Source organism: Pelophylax lessonae (genome assembly GCF_965119305.1).
Source record: "Pelophylax lessonae genome assembly, chromosome: 6".
Taxonomy (NCBI): Eukaryota; Metazoa; Chordata; class Amphibia; order Anura; family Ranidae; genus Pelophylax; species Pelophylax lessonae.
The window spans coordinates 328,431,572-328,450,547 of record NC_138773.1 but is presented as its reverse complement, the minus strand read 5'-3'; the positions used below and the strand labels follow the sequence as shown (position 1 = coordinate 328,450,547).

At 47.2% G+C, this 18,976-nt stretch overlaps 1 protein-coding gene across 1 annotated transcript in view; it reads right to left on the bottom strand.

Moving 5' to 3' along the window:
• LOC309557593 (protein mono-ADP-ribosyltransferase PARP14-like) overlaps nucleotides 1-18,976 on the bottom strand; it is a 254,593-nt gene that overhangs the window by 138,479 nt on the left and 97,138 nt on the right. The window lies entirely within an intron of this gene.

Here is an 18,976-nt window from a genome sequence, read left to right as displayed (position 1 = left end):
ATCTGTATTCCTGATTAGCAGGAACACAAGATCTCTGTCTTGTCCCCTTGCAGAACGGCGATCTGCCTCTCCTGGGGATGATCACGAGTGGTCAGCAGAGATTGGGCCTGCCGGATTCGCTAATTGACATCACCTCTAGCCAATCGCAGTGCAATCATACCTCCGGCACTGCGAACGCGCCATCTAGTGGGAATTGAGTGAAACCACATACAGGTATGTCATTTTGCGCAATAGAGCCACACTGCCGAAGTAGATACATGGCGGGCGGTGGGCAAGTAGCTAAAGTCCCTGACCCATTCCAAAAGTGCAGAGGCACAAAAATGTATTGATGTGAAGGAACCCATGTTATAAAAATGTCCAAAGGCATAAGGCAAAAAGCATGAAAAAATGCATTGGTGTGAATGAAGCCTGAGACCCAGTCTGTCTGGACAGTACAGTCATCTGCTGACTTGCCAGCATCCACAGGCAGCTTAACTCTTCAATAAGGCTTTATTACTGCGTAAACTGGCACCAATACTGGGGGCAATTACTGCATAAACTGGCATCAATACTAGGGGTTATTACTGCATAAACTGGTACCAACAATACTAGGGGTTATTGCTGCATGAACTGGCACCAATACTGGGGGTAATACTGCGTTAACTGGCACCAATACTGGGGGTAATACTGCGTTAACTGGCACCAATACTAGGGGTTATTACTGATTAAACTGACACCAATACTAGGAGTTATTACTGCATAAACTGGCACCAATACTAGGAGTTATTACTGCATAAACTGGCACCAATACTAGGGGATATTACTGCATAAACTGGCCCCAATACTAGGGGCAATTACTGCATAAACTGGCACCAATACTGGGGGTAATACTGAGTTAACTGGCACCAATACTAGGGGTTATTACTGCATAAACTGGCACCAGTACTTGGGGCTATCACTGCATAAACTGGCACCAATACTAGGAGTTATTACTGCATAAACTGGCACCAATACTAGGGGATATTACTGCATAAACTGGCATCAATACTAGGGGTTATCACTGCAAAAACTGGCACCAATACTGGGGGTAATACTGCGTTAACTGGCACCAATACTAGGGGTTATTACTGCATAAACTGGCACCAGTACTTGGGGCTATCACTGCATAAACTGGCACCAATACTAGGAGCTATTACTGTGTAATACAGAGGATTTTCGCATCAAAGTGAAAAAATGATGCAGCAGGCGAGTCCATTTTGCTGAAATGTCATTGCAGCAACTCAGAATGGTCCTCAGTAGCTTGTATGGCCCCCATGCTTGTATGCATGCCTGACAACGTCGGGGAAAGCTCCTAATTAGACGATGGATGGTGTCCTGGGGTATTTCCTCCCAGATCTGGACCAGGGCATCACTGAGCTCCTGAACAGACTGAGGTGCAACCTGGCGGCGTTGGATGGACCGAATCATAATGTCCCAGAGGTGTTCTATTGGATTGTCGTGCACCAGGAGAAACCCACCACCCACTGCACCAGCGTAGGCTCTGACAATGGGTCCAAGGATTTCATCCCGATACCTAATTGCAGTCAGGGTGCCATTGTCTAGCCTGTAGAGGTCTGTGCGTCCCTCCATGGATGCCTCCCTGCACCATCACTGACCCACCACCAAACCGGTCATGCTGAATGATGTTACAGGCAGCATAATGTTCTCCATGGCTTCTGCAGACCCTGTGATCATTCCAGATAGAAGAACGGTCAGCTGTGTTTACAGCATCTGAGCGTCCTTCTCTCTCAGTGGGGAGCGATCGCGGGTGGCCTGTGGCAATCGGAGCCGCCTGCCCCATGCATCGGAAGTCCCTGCTGCCGAGAGGGGGCGGGCGCGCGCCGGAGGCGCCGCCTGCTCGCCCCCTAGCTGCAGGCGCGCGACCGACCTAAGTCGGTTCACGCAGGAGGGGCTGCCCACCGCAGTTACTGCGGCGGGCGGTCCGGAAGCGGTAAAAGGGTAAAATCCTTTCCGGTCCAGAAGTGGTTAAAGATAAAACAAATGCAGCGTCCACATCTAAGAATTGGTAAGCTGCAATATAAGTAATTTTTGCTTTGGGGTGTAATACCTCTTTAATGAACTGACACCAATAAAGACGTACATTATAAATATATTCGGAGTGATATGCGGAATGCTGATTTCATGTGCTCGCTATGTATGGGTATCAGAGGACATTTTTTCCTCCAGGCCAGCGGTGACACATCTCAGATGTATTTCTGTGAATTCTCTGCACAGGAAAGTGAAAGTAGATCTGACATTTCGCAGAGCGTTTATTATACGGGGAGACGCCCTGCGACTATTAGGGAATGCCAGAGGCTGCACCGGGCTCACGTGAAGGGCGCCGCTCTCTGATCACCAAACTGTAACAACGCACAATACAGGAGACATTTTCAGTGATCTTTGTGGAGTAGAATGTGTTATTGTTGCAGGGTGGGGCACATATTTTTCCTGTTGTAGTTCCCCTGTTGGCCACTAGATGTCCTCATAGTCAGAGAAGACTCAGGAGTTGTTGTGGTTAAAGAGTTCCTCCACTTTAGTTGAGAAAAGAAAAAGCCCCTCCCCCTCTGGGTGATCTCTGTACATTGCAGGGATTGTATCAAGCTTAATTTCAGATTTCTACCTTTTGTTATCCTAAAGAAATAGCTGTTTTCGTTGGCGTGTGCATGGAGTGTGTCGGAGGTGCCTGGGCACACCCTAATCACCCTGTGCGCATTATCATTATCACTCTGTCCCAACCTATGTCCCAGGACTGGAGCCCGGGAGACAGCTGCGATACTGTATGGTGCCAAACATGCAGAACAGCAGTGGGGTGCCGGGCACTGGAACCCTCTCTGTGCTCCAGCACTCAGCGCAGAAAGGAATGATGTAGTGCCCAACAGACAACCCTCTCCGTGTCCCAGCACTCGGTACAGAAAGGTGTAATGTAGCGCCCAACATGCAGAGTGGCAGCGGGGTGCCGGGCACTGGAACCCTCTCTGTGTACCAGCACTCAGCACAGAAAGGTGTATTGTAGCGCCCAAAATGCAGAGTGGCAAAGTGGTGCCGAGCACTGGAACCCTTACTGTGTACCAGCACTCGGCACAGAAAGGTGTATTGTAGCGCCCAACATGCAGATTGGCAGTGGGGTACCGGGCACTGGAACCCTCTCTTTGTACCAGCACTCAGCACAGAAAGGTGTATTGTAGCGCCCAACATGCAGAGTGGCAAAGGGGTGCCGGGCACTGGAACCCTCTCCATGTTCCAGCACTTGGCACAGAAAGGTGTAATGTAGCGCCCAACATGCAGAGTGGCAAAGTGGTGCTGGGCACTGGAACCCTTACTGTGTACCAGCACTCGGCACAGAAATGTGTATTGTAGTGCCCAACATGCAGAGTGGCAAAGGGGTGCCAGGCACTGGAACCCTCTCTTTGTACCAGCACTCAACACAGAAAGGTGTATTGTAGCGTCCAACATGCAGAGTGGCAAAGGGGTGCCGGGCACTGGAAACTTCTCCATGTTCCAGCACTCGGCACAGAAAGGTGTAATGTAGCGCCCAACATGCAGAGTGGCAAAGTGGTGCTGGGCACTGGAACCCTTACTGTGTACCAGCACTCGGCACAGAAATGTGTATTGTAGCGCCCAACATGCAGAGTGGCAAAGGGGTGCCAGGCACTGGAACCCTCTCTTTGTACCAGCACTCAACACAGAAAGGTGTATTGTAGCGTCCAACATGCAGAGTGGCAAAGGGGTGCCGGGCACTGGAAACTTCTCCATGTTCCAGCACTCGGCACAGAAAGGTGTAATGTAGCGCCCAACATGCACAGTGGCAGAGGGGTGCCGGGCACTGGAACCCTCTCCGTGTTCCAGCACTCTGCATGTTGGGCGCTACATTACACCTTTCTGTGCCGAGTGCTGGAATACGGAAAGGGTTCCAGGGCCCGGCACTAGGGTTGAGCGAACCCGAACTGTAACGTTCGCGTTCTTACCGGACATTAGAGTTTTCGGGTACCGGACCCGAACCTGGACATCGTACTGTATATTCGTTATCAAGTTCTGTGTCCGGCAATTTAATGGCGCACAAAAAAAGATGCAGGGCAGCCAATCCACAAGCGTTTAACTGGTGTGCCCTTAGAAGCCATCACAGCCAAGCCTACTAATGGCATGGCTGTGATTGGCCAGTGCAGCATGTGACCCAGCCTCTATATAAGCTGGAGTCACATAGCGCCGCACGTCACTCTCCTCTATCTAGTGTAGGGAAAGGCTGCCTGCGGCTGCTACTATGAGGGAAAGCATAGGAGTAGGACAGAATCTTTGATCATTCAAATTAATCTTCATAGATTTTGTTGTGTACTAGGGCGCTGCTGCATTGAGGGAGAGAGGAAGAGAATATAGAAGGAGGACAGAATCATTAATATTATTCTTTAATCAGAACTTCAACTCATCTACATAGATTTTGTTGTGTGGGTTCAGTGCACAATCTTTTTACCCTGCCCTGATCCCAGTGACAAAAAAAATACTTTTATCCATCTGTTAGGTGGGCGGTGGGGGGGGGGGGGGGGGGATATTTTATGCAAGCTCAGTGCACCAGCATATTCAGTGCGCATTTAAAGCTATATATAGCTATAATTTTCTGGGTTTTTAAAAACACCTTTTTTGGGCTAAAATCCACAATTTAATAGCCCTTGCTTGCTGCATCTGTACCTGTAGAATTCAAGCTGCTGTCCTACTGTGTTAGTCAAAAAACAAAATTTTTGGGCAAAAAACACAGTTTTACAGCCCTTGCTTGCTGCATGTGTGATAAAAACAAGCTTGAAATACTGCAATAGTTTTCAGGGTTTAAAAAAACACCCATTTTTGGCATCATCCTCCTTCTTGGGCCTCTGTCGCAATATTGAGTGCGCATTTTAAGCTATATATAGCTATAATTTTCTGGGTTTTCAAAAACACCCTTTTTGGGCTAAAATCCATAATTTTATAGCCCTTGTTGCTGCATCTGTACGTATAGAATTCAAGCTGCTGTCCTACTGTGTTAGTCAAAAAACACAATTTTTAGGCAAAATACACAACATACTGTTGTTCTATTCTGCTATTCAAAAAACACCCATTTAGGGCAAGATCCTAAATTTGAGAAATATGAGGAGAACGTCATATAAGGGACGTGGCCCCGGCCGTGGTGCTGCTGGTGGAGCTCCTGTTACAAGGAGAGGACGTGGTCGATCTGTGCCAGCTACACGCACAAGTGAAACACCTTTCTCAGGTGCGAGTAGGCGACAGAACCTGCAGCAGTATTTGGTCGGGCCTAATGCGGCTCTACAAATGTTGAGGCCAGAACAAGTACAGGCGATAGTAGATTGGGTTGCTGATATTCAACCTTCACATTGTCTCCCACCCAGTCTATTGCTGAAAGATCAGAGTTGGCACCTGCAGCCGATGTCCATCAGTCTTTCACCTCAACCCCTTGCAAATCAGCCAAGCAGTCTGAGGCCCAAGTCATGCAGCAGTTTCTTCTGCTTTTTGATGACTCTGTTAGCATGGTTTCCCAGGGACATTCACCTAACCCTGGCCCAGAAGTGGAAAAGATTGAGTGCAACGATGCCCAACCACTTATGTTTGAAGATGAGTACATGGGAGGACCATTGCAGCACGTCTCCGACGATGACGAAACGCAGGTGCCAACTGCTGCGGCACTCAGAATTGTGGAGACCGACAAGGAGGGCAGGGGTGAAGACTGGGTGGAAGATGATGTGGAGGACGATGAGGTCCTCGACCCCACATGGAATCAACGTCATGCAGGTGACCTGTGTAATTCGGAGGAAGAGGCAGTGGTCGCACAGGGCCACCAGCACAGCAGAAGAGGGAGCAGGCTGCAAAAGCAGAGCAGGCGTCCCCTAGACACTACGCCTGCTACTGCCCAATAGGGATGGACGAAAATCGGTTGGGGCGGTTCGCGAATGTTAGCCGCAAACTTTCTCAAATGTCCGCGAACCGCAAGTTCGTGGCGGGCCCCATTGACTTTAATGGGAGGCGAACTTTAAAAACCTTTAGGTCATATTTGCAGCCACAAAAGACTTACTAGCTGTGCGCAAATAGTCCCACCAAATGGACAATGTCGTAACTGAAGTATTGCAATTGCAAAAGTTGCCCTAAATTTTTTTTTTTTTACAGCAAAAAAATGTTTTTTGTCTTTTTTTCATAAATCAGCCAGAACTGACAGCAGCCAGTAAATACATTGTCTAATACATATAGGGTCCATTCACACATCTGTAAAATGGGTCCGCATCCATTCCACAATTTGGCAGAACCTTTACAGACCCATTGATTTCCAATTCCAGTCTAAAAAATTAGGCATTCACAGGATAAAGAAGTAAGTGTCGGCCAGTACAGGCCCCAAAAATTAGCCCACATGCGTTTACCTGACAGCTAAGAACGTAGTATTCTGTGGCGGAAGGTACATTAGGCATTCACAGGATCACAGGATAAATAAGTGTCACCCATTCCAGGCCCCAAAAATTAGCCCAAATGCGTTTACCTGACAGCTAAGAAAGTTGTATTCTGTGGCTGAAGGTAAATTAGGCATTCACAGGATAAATAATTAAGTGTCGGCCATAAAAGGCCCCAAAAATTAGCCCACATGCGTTTACCTGACAGCTAAGAACGTAGTATTCTGTGGCGGAAGGTACATTAGGCATTCACAGGATCACAGGATAAATAAGTGTCACCCATTCCAGGCCCCAAAAATTAGCCCAAATGCGTTTACCTGACAGCTAAGAACGTAGTATTCTGTGGCTGAAGGTTCATTAGGCATTCACAGGATACAGAAGTAAGTGTCGGCCATTAAAGGCCACAAAAAATAGCCCACATGGGTTTACCTGACAGCTAAGAACGTAGTATTTGGTGGCTGGAGGTACATTAGGCATTCACAGGATACAGAAGTAAGTGTCGGCCATAAAAGGCCCCAAAAATTAGCCCACATGGGTTTACCTGACAGCTAAGAACGTAGTATTTGCTGGCTGGAGGTACATTAGGCATTCACAGGATATAGAAGTAAGTGTCGGCCAGTACAGGCCCCAAAAATTAGCCCACATGGGTTTACCTGTCAGAAAAGAATGTAGTATTCTGTGGCTGATGGTACATTAGGCATTCACAGGATAAATAAGTAAGTGTCGGCTATAAAGAGCCCCAAAAATTAGCCCACATGGGTTTACCTGACAGCTAAGGACGTAGTATTTGGGGGCTGGAGGTACATTAGGCATTCACAGGATATAAAAGTAAGTGTCGGCCAGTACAGGCCCCAAAAATTAGCCCACATAGGTTTACCTGTCAGAAAAGCATGTAGTATTCTGTGGCTGAAGGTACATTAGGCATTCACAGGATAAATAAGTGTCGGCCATAAAAGTCCCCAAAAATTAGCCCACATGGGTTTACCTGACAGCTGAGAACGTAGTATTTGGTGGCTGGAGGTACATTAGGCATTCACAGGATAAATAAGTAAGTGTCGGCCATAAAAGGCTCCACAAATTAGCCCACATGGGTTTGCCTGACAGCTAAGAACGTAGTATTCCGTGGCTGAAGGTTCATTAGGCATTGACAGAAAAAATAATTGTCGGCCATGAAAGGCCCCAAAAATTAGGCATTCAATGGACATGAAATGCCTTTTATGCCGCTGTATTTAGCGAAGACAAGGACCAGGAATTGCTGTGGGTGGATAGCGGTCTGGTGGATATTTGTGGCCTGTCATGAGAAATTTCAATGAAACATGGTCTACTGTGTTGAATTCCTCAGAGATCCATGCCTCATTCATTTTTATAAATGTGAGGAAGTCTACACTGTCATGAGCTAGGCGAGTGCGCTTATCGGTCACGATCCCCCCCCCTGCTGCGATGAACATCCTTTCGGACAGAACACTGGACGGGGGGCAAGCCAACAGTTCCATTGCAAATTGTGCAAGCTCTGGCTAGAGGTCAAGCCTGCCCACCCAGTAGTCCAGAGGTCCATCACTCCTCAGAGCGTCCACATCGGCCGTTAACCCGATGTAGTCGGACACCTGCCGGTCTAGGCGTTCCCTCATGCTGGATCCGGAGTACAGCTGTCGATGGTTCGGCTGAAAGAAGGATCTCATATCTGAAGTGACCAAGACATCTTCCAACCGCCCTCTTCTTGCAGGCGCTGTTCGATTGCTACCCACAACTGTCTCTCTGTGACTGGAAATTCCTCTGCCAGTGCACGCAAAAGCAGAATGCAGCATTTCTCGCAGCAAGGCCTGGAAGTGCTGCATTCTGACCGCCATTTTTTGTTTGTACCCAGGGTCTAAGTACGTTGCCACCCAGTACTGGTCCTTGCCCTTTATGCTTTTTATATGGGGGTCCCCCCTAAACCACTGGAGCATGAAGGCCCCCATTCGCACTAAACTGGAAGCGGTGTAGTGGCCTGGCTCCAGCTCATCATCCAGGATAATGTCGTCCTCGTTTTCCTCCCCCTCATCCACGGATAACACCAGGGATGCCAGAAAGGTTTAAAGCATGCTCTTTTTGCTCCTCCTCATCCCCCCGAGCACCATCCTCCTCTGACTCCTCTTCAGACAATGGCAATGACACGACGCAATCCACGCTCCAGAAAGAAGGCGTAAGGTACAATGTTACTGATGGCGCCCTGACCGTGACTGACCAGTTTGGGGATCTCATCAAATGGCCGCAGAAGTCTGCATGCATCCCGCATGAGCAGCCACTGGCGAAGTGAAAAAAACCCAAGCTCCCCAGAACCTGTCCTGCCGCAGAGTTCGTACAGGTAGTCGTTAACTGCACGTTTCTGCTGGAGCAGCCTAGCAAGCATATGCAATGTAGAGTTCCATCACGTCGGGCAGTCACAAATAAGACGACTGACGGGCAGGTTGTGTCGACGCTGAATGTCAGCAAGGCGAGCCATGACTGTGTAAGATCTTCTGAAATGGCCTGAGATTTTCCTGGCCTGCCCTGTTTCAGCGCGCTCAGCAGATTGGCACTGTTGTCGCACACCACTTTACCAACTATCAAATTGAGCTGTGTCAGCCACTGATCTGTCTGTGAACGCAAAGCTGAAAGGAGTGCAGGACCAGTGTGGCTCTTGACTTCCAGGCATGACACACGCAGCACAGCATGGCAACGTCTCACCTGGCATGTGGAATAGGTTCTGGGGATCTTAGGTGGCACAGCAGAAGAGACGGAAAAGGAGGGGTCAGCCGAGGAGGAGAGGGAGGATGAAGGAGGAGGAGAAGAAGAGGCAGGCCTGCATGCAATCCATGGCGGTACAATCAAAATCTACACGGGTGCCACGGGTTACATGCTTGACCGCCGTCAGAAGGTTCACCCAGTGGGCAGTAAAAGTGATATACCTTCCTTGCCCGTGTTTGCTAGACCATGTGTCTGTGGTCAGATGTATCTTGGCACTGACACTGTGTGCAAGAGATATATTCACTTGACGCTGAACATGGCCATACAGCTCTGGAATGCCCTTCTGCGAGAAATATTTCCTGCCTGGGACCTTCCATTGTGGTGTTCCAATGGCCACAAATTTCCAAAAGGCCTCCGAGTCCACCAGTTGATATGGCAGTAGTTGGCGGGCTATCAGTTGCGACAAGCCAACAGTCAAAAGTTGGACAAGATGGTTATCCAGCGGCATCATTTTTTTACGCTCCAACATTTGGGCCACAGAAGCCTGCCTTTTTCCAGAACAACGTGACGACGGCATCATGGAAGGTGGAGTGGAGGACAATTGTGAGGAGACAGGAGAAGGAGAAGAGGCTGGACGGTGAGAGCATGGAGTATGGCTTTGTGGGTTCTGACGGTGTTGCTCCCACTGGGCTCGGTGATGGGAGTTCAGGTGCCTTCTTAAGGCGTCGTCCTTAGGTGAGTGTTGGGCTTACCGCGACTTATGCGTTGTCTGCAAAGGCTGCAGATGGCAACACTGTTGTCAGCAGCGGACACATTAAAAAAAGCCCACACTGCGGAGCCATGTGCCGGCGTCCTGGGAGCACCAGATGTGACTGTACATGCTTGATGGCTCGCTCCTGATAAATTTGCAGTCTGCTTTGTACCTCTTGTGCAATGCAAGTTCCGCCTGCCTCTCCTCCCTATCTGCTGGTCCGTCTCTCCCTCTGAACTCCCCTCCTTTTCCTCTCTTGTGGCCACCCACGTGACGTCCATAGACACGTCATTATGCATGTCACCTTCCCCACCACTAACATTCGAGATCTCGAAGTAGCCAGCAACAGTGGGGACCAACCTCCTTGGGCTGATCTGGGTACTGTCGTCAGACTGCTTAGTGGCGGCTGTTGCTACCTCCTCTTTCTGATCCGATGCCAAGAATGGCTACGCATCGCAAATGTCTTGTGATGGATCGGAAAATATTTCCAGTGACTCAAGCGGAGGGTAGGTGGTGGTGGTGTTTGTGGTGGTGTCTTTGGGGGTGCACACAGCAGAGAGTGAAGAGGGTGCAGATAGAGAGGATGAGGAGGGTGCAGAAGAGGAAGGCTGAGTGAGCCACTCAACCAAGTCTGGTGCGTCCTTTGACGTAATCAAACGCACCTTCTGAAACTTCACACTTTGGCTCCGGCCTACTGCTCCTGCCCTACCCCTACCACCCCTGCGGAAGGGCCTGCCTCTTCCTCTGCCTGTCATTTTTTAAACAACCCTGTGACAAAAGTCTCTAGAGAATCGCAGTATATCTGGAAAAAGGTATATAACACCCCGCTTCAATCTATGGTATTGGGGGGGCCACAGGTTTATCACACCAGTTGTTCAAAAAATTGGCCAGTAACTGTTGTCACTGTGTGTAGCACTGTTAACACAGCAAAAGAGGCCACATTTTTGCAGGACTAAAATACACTGTTAGAAAAGTATCCTATTAAATAGCATCCCACTTCAATATGTGGTATTGGGGGGCCACTGATTTATCACACCAGTTGTACAAAAAATTGGCCAGTGAGTTTGGCACTGTGTGTATCAGAGTTAACACAGCAAAAGACTCAATACTGTTGCAGGACACAAATACACTTATGAAAGTATACCCAGATAACACCCCACTTCAATCTGTGGTATTGGGGAATCACAGTTTTATCACACCAGTTCTACAAATAATTGGCCAGTAACTGTTGTCACTGTGTGTAGCACGGTTAATGCAGCAAAAGAGGCCAAATTTTTGCATGACTACAATACACTCTTATACTGTTAAATAACACCCCACTTCAATATGTGGTATTGGGGGGGGGGGGGGCACTGGTCTATCACACCAGTTATAATACATTAAAAGTGTTTTTGTCACTGTTTGTAGTATTGCTGCAGCAACGCTCAACACATCAGTCACAATGCTGCACAGTGCACAATACAAATCCACTATGATATGCTTTCTACATTAGAAAGTATATTATAAGTGTATTATACCCCTATATAGCGCACTGCACACCTATAACAAATAGCAGCCCTTAAAATGGCTTTTGTGGACCTTAACAGAGCGATTTGTGTCATTGACAATCTCTGTTCCTGATGAACACAGCATACTTGTCCCTACACTGAAAAGAGACTGCAGCCAATCTGTCCCTGATGAACACAGCATACCTGTCCCTAAACTAAAAAGAGACTGTAGTAGACCTATACCAAATACCAACCCTGAAAAGGACTTTTGTGGATCTTCACAGAGCTATTTGTGTCTGGCAATCTCTCCCTGATGAGCACAGCAGACCTCTCCCTACGCAGACAAAAAGCAGAATGTGAAATGGCTGACAGCTCTGGTCTATTTATGAGGTAGGGGGCATGTCCATGTGCTGAAATGTTTCAATTGGCTGTCCCGTTCCACCTGACATGAAAGTGGGGGGTGTCATGGCGCTCTTCTAATATCCCAAGATGGTACAAGGAATGTGGGTGGATGGGAGGGGGGGGGGGTTATGGGGCTGCGTGGGGGGGGGGAACAAAGTTTGGTACTGTAGGGAAGCTATAGTCCGCGGCAGCCGGCTGAAGCGTGGAGAAGCCCTGAGAGATGCAAGAAAGGAGAGAGCGCCGCTCTCTCCTTTCTTCCGTTCCACCTGACGCCTGTGTCATGGGTCAAAGTTCTCCCCAATGTAAACTAATATGGCCGCCGCGAACAACGCCACGTGTTTGCAAAATTTGCGGGTTGCGAACAAGCAAAATTAGCCGCGAACCGACCGCCGGGAGAACCGCAAGGCAATCTCTAGTAGCACACTCCCGAACTCTGCAGTCTGTGTGTAAACCCACTGAACTCTGCACTCTGTATGCTGTACACCCCTGAACTCTGCACTAAGTACGTAGCACACTCCTGAACCCTGCACCCTGTGTGTAACCCCACTGAAATCTGCACTCTGTGTGTAACCCCACCAAACTCTGTACATAAGACATTCCTGGTATTTAATGCCCCTTTTAAGACCCTCCCACTGTTAGTGAAATTCTGACCAATTTGAGGAGGGGATTTTGGAAGGGGGTCATGGTTGAGTTCCTGCAACTATTTTCTGAGAATCAAAAGCCCTGAATAGAAATAAGCAGAACAGGTGCGCTTTAATGTGAGATCTAGGGTCAAAAAGACCTCACATCTCACATCTACACTAAAAAGCAAAACAAAAAAAACAAAATGTCATTTTTTTTTTATCATAAAAAAGTGGGGCCTTTAAGGCTGTTGTGAGGAAGTGACGTATGACGTCATTCCGGTCCTCCAAGGCCATAGAGTGGAGTGGGGGCTAGCTTGCCCTCACTCGACTTAGTGCCTAGGATGGGAAAGGACCGGTTAGTTTTTCCCGCTACCGACGGCTCTGGTAAGCAGGGAAAACGACTGGGAAGTGGCGCAGGGGGGGCACCTCTCCCGCTGCCCATAAAAGTGATCCCGCGGCGAATCCGCCTCTGAGACCACTTTTATGTAAAAGAGGAACGCCCGCTCAGTAAAACATACCGGGGTAATGGCATCTATCTGCTATCTGCTGCCATAACCCTGGTATTCATGTCAAAGTAGCGACGTAAAACTGCGGCGGGCGGTCCGTAAGTGGTTAAAGCCTCCCCAACACCCCACCCTAGGGCAAGTACATGTATGTATATATATATATATATAAACATAAACATCTATTGCAGCACACGTGAGTCATCATGAACGCTGGAGACAGCGATAATTCTGGGGCCATAATTCATGTTTAACTCTAAACTGATGATCCGTAAAGGCTTTTAAAGCGTCTCCTATGGAGAATTTTTGGTACCATAATTTTTTTTCACAGTTTCATGGGCGCCCGCAACTTTAAGGCTTGACATGTTTGCTATCTATTTACTCGACTCAATTAAATCTTTGATATTTTATTAAAAAATGTGGGGATATTATTACGTCTATTTGCATTCAAATACATTTTAGTGTATTTTTTTCCTGAAACTATGCACTTGAATTATAGCTGTGCAAATATCATGCGAGTTATAAAAAAGCAACAGTCACTATTTTTTTCTCCAGGGCCTCCACTTTTAGAAAATACAGTATGTAGCACTACTCCCTTGGCAGCTGTTTGAAGATGCTAAGGGTAACCCAAGGGATTCCCCTGGGTTACCCTTAGCAACATTTCTTAACCACTTCAGCCCCGGAAGATTTTACCCCCTTCCTGACCAGGCCCTATTCGGCACTGTGTGAATTTAACAGACAATTGCGCAGTCGTGCGACGCTGTACCCAAATGAAATTTACGTCCTTTCTTTCCCAGAAACAGAGCTTTCTTTTGGTGGTATTTGATCACCTGTGTGATTTTTACTTTTTGCGCTATAAACAAAAAAATAGCGACAATTTTGAAAAAATAACAATATTTTTCCATTTTTTTTTTATATGAAATTCCCCAAAAAAAATGTAAAAATCAAAATTTTTTTACATTTTAGGCCAATTTGTTTTCTGCTACATATGTTTGGTAAAAAAAAAATCGCAATAAGCGTATTTTGATTGGTTTGTGGAAAAGTTATTGTGTTTACTAACTAAGGGAAAGATTTTTGTCATTTTTATAGTTTTTTTTTTTTACGAGTAATGGCGGCGATCTGCGATTTTTTTTTTTTTTTGCGGGACTGCGACATTGCTGCGGACAGATCGGACCCCTGACTGACATTTTTGACACTTTTGGGGGTACCAGTGACATTACTACAGTAATCAGTGCTATAAATAGACACTGTTACTGTAAAAATGACACTGGCAGGGAAGGGGTTAACTTTATTGGTGATCAAGGGGTTAAGTGTGTCCCTAGGGGCGTGCTTCTAACTGTAAATGGGCGTGGCTAGTGATGTAACCACAGAGACATACGATCCTACATAGCAGGATCATATGATCTCTGCAGTTAGATCAGGGAGAATGACAGACGGTTGTGTTTACATCAGCCGCCTGCCTTTCTCCCTCTGCACCGGGAGATCTCGGGTGACCGGCGGACATCGGAACTGCCGGTCACTCGCGCGGACATGTCAGGGAACGAGCGGGGGCGGGAGCGCACCTCCGGCGGCGCGCGCTCGCCCCTAGAGGCTCGTAGGTGAGTGACGTAGTACTACGTCACTTTGCCCAGGAGGGGCTGACCGCCGCCGTAAACAGTCGTGCGGTGGTCGGAAAGTGGTTAACACTTTAAGTCCTTGGCTCAGTCAGTAAACAGTCCAGGGGATTTTATTTTTTGTGTATTTTATTTGGAACTGGGATAGGAGAAGGGATGAGTGGGATACTCCAACTATGACCTATGCACAATCTTCGGGACAACTAGCTGTAGTGTGTGCGGCAAGGCTGCTGCTTCACCCTGCCACTAAGGTGAAGATGTTTAGAAAAGCTCCTGTTTTAGTTGCTCTCTTCAGGGTTCTGAAACTGGGACCCCCTTTACTCTCAATGCTGGTGTGCTGACACCCGTCCGCTGACTCTAGCCTCTGGAGTGGTCCCCCTTCCTGGCAGACCCCTGGGCAAGTTCCTCTGTACTCATGGACACTGTTTTTCCAGAGTCATCGTTGCCTCCAAACTCCTCTTGTCAGCATCCACTGGACTTCTGCATTCAGCAACACCTTCAGGTTCACCAGGCTGACTGCCTGTGACCACCTTTCCCAGCTGCAGAAGGAGACACAGCCGTGCCCTCCTTCTGGGACTTGGCTTCCTGCCCAAAGACACCCTGTCACATGTGCCCTTGGCTTTTATGGTCAATCCCAGGATGCACCACTGTTGTGCCCTCCCACTGGTACTGCCACAAAAGCCTGTGCGTCACTGGCTAAGTTGCCTCTACTGTCCAACAGGCTCCCCTATTGGATACAATGGGGACACTCCCTCAGACCCTCAGAGCAATTTCCAACAAATAATGCTGATTTTAATGTGTGCAAAAAAACAAACAAAACTGCCCTTGTAGGCAAGTGGTTAATGATCACCTGATCATGACTCATCTGGGTCTAAAGGGTTCTTACTTTTATCTTTTGTTTCCTTTTCTCTCCCCCACCCTTCTATTTGCTGGGTGTGTTTATTGTCCAATGTTACCTCTAGCACACAGACACCCTATGTGTTGAACCTGGAATGATCTATGATTTTATCTCAGAATTTCCTCTTGATGTCGGGCAAGTGGCAATTTTTTAAGGGGGGAGGGGGAGACCGCGCTCAAACAATTAGACAAGTCCAATAAACGTGAATAAATAAATGAAGTCCGTGTCCAAATAATTTGTGCCAAACTTCTATAGGTGAGTATGTTGGGTTTCTGTGCCTCCAAAAACACTGATCACTCGTGTTCGTGGGTTAGTGCCCTCCTCCGCCGACATCACATGCACAGCCCACTTACCAGATATTATTGACCCCTATTACAGTTAGTCAAAGGAAGCTTGGACAGTATCAGTACAAATATAGGTCCCCACAGCGATCCACTCGACCATATGTGAAACCCAGGCAGATGCAGAGTATATTTAAAATCCGTTTATTAAAAAATGAAAGTGACTTACAGTTCCATAAACAAATGCCAACAAACAGAAAAGCAGTTTCAAGGTCCGGAACGTCGTCCTGCGTTCCAAATACCGGAAATGACGTAGCGGTGTATCCTAGACGCGTTTCGTCAGCAACCTTTGACGTCAACAGGACTCACAAAAAAAGTGGCAATTTTTGGTGGTTCCGTGGTCTTTGATGCAGCTGTTTTTTGTCTACCCCTAACTGGAACGCATCCTTTTTAGGCTCCTTTCACACTGGCTTTTCCGATCCAATTGACCTGTGAGTTTTTCAGGCAGACCTGATCGGATGCTCCATGCACCCCTATGTAGCAGCGGATGTCAGCGGAGACATGTCCGCTGACACCCGCTCCTATCTGATCCTGTCCTATCCATGAATTCCGGATGGATGGAAACCCTATTTTCCATCTGTCTGGAGGATCGGATCGGATGAGAAGGGACAGGCGGTCTGTTCTCCTCCAATCTCCCATAGAGGAAAGTGGGGATCTGACAGCTCCTTCTTTGCACACGGAGCTGTCATCCATCTGCTCAGCGGGGATCGGCAGATCGATCCCCCGCTGAGCAGAGAACGGACTCCGTCGGGCGACGTGTGAAAGGACCCTTACAGTTGATATGTCAGGTACTTTTGGTGTTTTTGGTTTATGTTTTTCTTTTGTATCTAAAATTTATTTAGATAATTTCTCCCTCTGTTTCATCCCATCTTCCCTCCCCCCTCCCCTCCTTCCTTTTTTATTTATTTTTTTATTTTTTTGTGGTTTTTCTGTTTTTTATAGACCCAACTGATTGTGATATGCTATGTGTGTGTTTATCTATGTATATGTTTTTTTCTGTTTTTTTCTCTATTTTTAGTTCACAGATATTTGCGAAATTATTGTGGACAAACAAATAGTCCAGAAGAAGCGGGTCAGATGTGCCGCGAAACATGACGACAGCAGTTTTGTCCTGATTTCCAATAATAACACAATATTGTGTATGTTCAATCTTCCTATTGGGGCGTTATTTGGCCCTTTGGTGTAATGTATGCTTGTATATTGTATCGATCATTGTAATAATAAAAAATACTATATACAGTATCTCACAAAAGTAAGTACACCCCTCAGATTTTTGTACATATTTTATTCTATCTTTTCATGTGACAACACTGAAGAAATGACACTTTGCTACAATGTAAAGTAGTGAGTGTACAGCTTGTATAACAGTGTAAATTTGCTGTCCTCTCAAAATAACTCAACACACAGCCATTAATGTCTAAACAGCTGGCAACAAAAGTGAGTACACCCCTAAGTGAAAATGTGCAAATTGGGCCCAATTAGCCATTTTCCCTCCCCGGTGTCATGTGACTCGTTAGTGTTACAAGATCTCAGGTGTGAATGGGGAGCAGGTGTGTTAAATATGGTGTTATCGCTCTCACTCTCTCATACTGGTCACTGGAAGTTCAACATGGCACCTCATGACAAAGAACTCTCTGAGGATCTGAAAAAACAAATTGTTGCTCTACATACAGATGGCCTAGGCTATAAGAAGATTGTCAAGACCCTGAAACTGAGCTGCAGCAAGGTGGCCAAGACCATACAGTGGTTTAACAGGACAGGTTCCACTCAGAACAGACCTCGCCATGGTCGATCAAAGAAGTTGAGTGCCGTGCTCAGCGTCATATCCAGAGGTTGTCTTTGGGAAATAGACGTATGAGTGCTGCCAGCATTGCTGCAGAGGTTGAAAGGGTGGGGGGTCAGCCTGTCAGTGCTCAGACCATACGCCGCACACTGCATCAAATTGGTCTGCATGGCTGTCATCCCAGAAGGAAGCCTCTTCTAAAGATGATGCACAAGAAAGCCCACAAACAGTTTGCTGAAGACAAGCAGACTAAGGACATGGATTACTGGAACCGTGGTCTGATGACACCAAGATAAACTTATTTGGTTCAGATGGTGTCAAGCGTGTGTGGCGGCAACCAGGTGAGGAGTACAAAGACAAGTGTGTCTTGCCTACAGTCAAGCATGGTGGTGGGAGTGTCATGGTCTGGGGCTGCATGAGTGCTGCCAGCACTGGGGAGCTACAGTTCATTGAGGGAACCATGAATGCCAACATGTACTGTGACATACTGAAGCAGAGCATGATCCCCTCCCTTCAGGAAATTGGGCCGCAGGGCAGTATTCCAACATGATAACAACCCCAAACACATCTCCAAGACGACCACTTCCATGCTAAAGAAGCTGAGAGTAAAGGTGATGGACTGGCCAAGCATCTCTCACCAAACCTCTATTGAGCATCTGTGAGGCATCCTCAAAGGGAAGGAGGGGGAACGCAAGGTCTCTAACATCCACCAGCTCTGTGATGTCATCATGGAGGAGGGGAAGAGGACTCCAGTGGCAACCTGTGAAGCTCTGGTGAACTCCATGCCCAAGAGGGTTAAGGCAGTGCTGGAAAATAATGGTGGCCGCAAAAAATATTGACACTTTGGGCCCAATTTTGAAATTTTTACATAAGGGTATACTCACTTTTGTTGCCAGCGGTTTAGACATTAATGGCTGTGTGTTGAGTTATTTTGAGGGGACAGCAAATTTACACTGTTATACAAGCTGTACACTCACTACTTTACATTGTAGCAAAGTGTCATTTCTTCAGTGTTGTCACATGAAAAGATAAAATATTTACAAAAAAAGTGAGGGATGTACTTACTTTTGTGAGATACTATATATATTTTTCTAATACATTTTAAAGTTTGCATTTATTTGAGGGGAGTCATTTAAAGGACCATCTCTTGCCCAAACCTCTCTCTTGCCCCTCTTGGGGTTAATATTGGGTTTTTTATATTTTTCTAATGATCGCCTTCCATGTGATCACTGTAACCAATCACAGCTAGCAACACAATTATGCACAACGGATGGCATGGAAGGAAGCCATCCATTGTTTACAGTTGTCATGTGATGTGCTGTGATTGGTCACAGCAGTTACATGGTACCGGCAGAGGGAAGCGCGTTTTGGGAGGACGTCCCAGCTGTCATTTTGCAATAGGCAGTGCGGGAAGTGGTTAATAATCACCTCC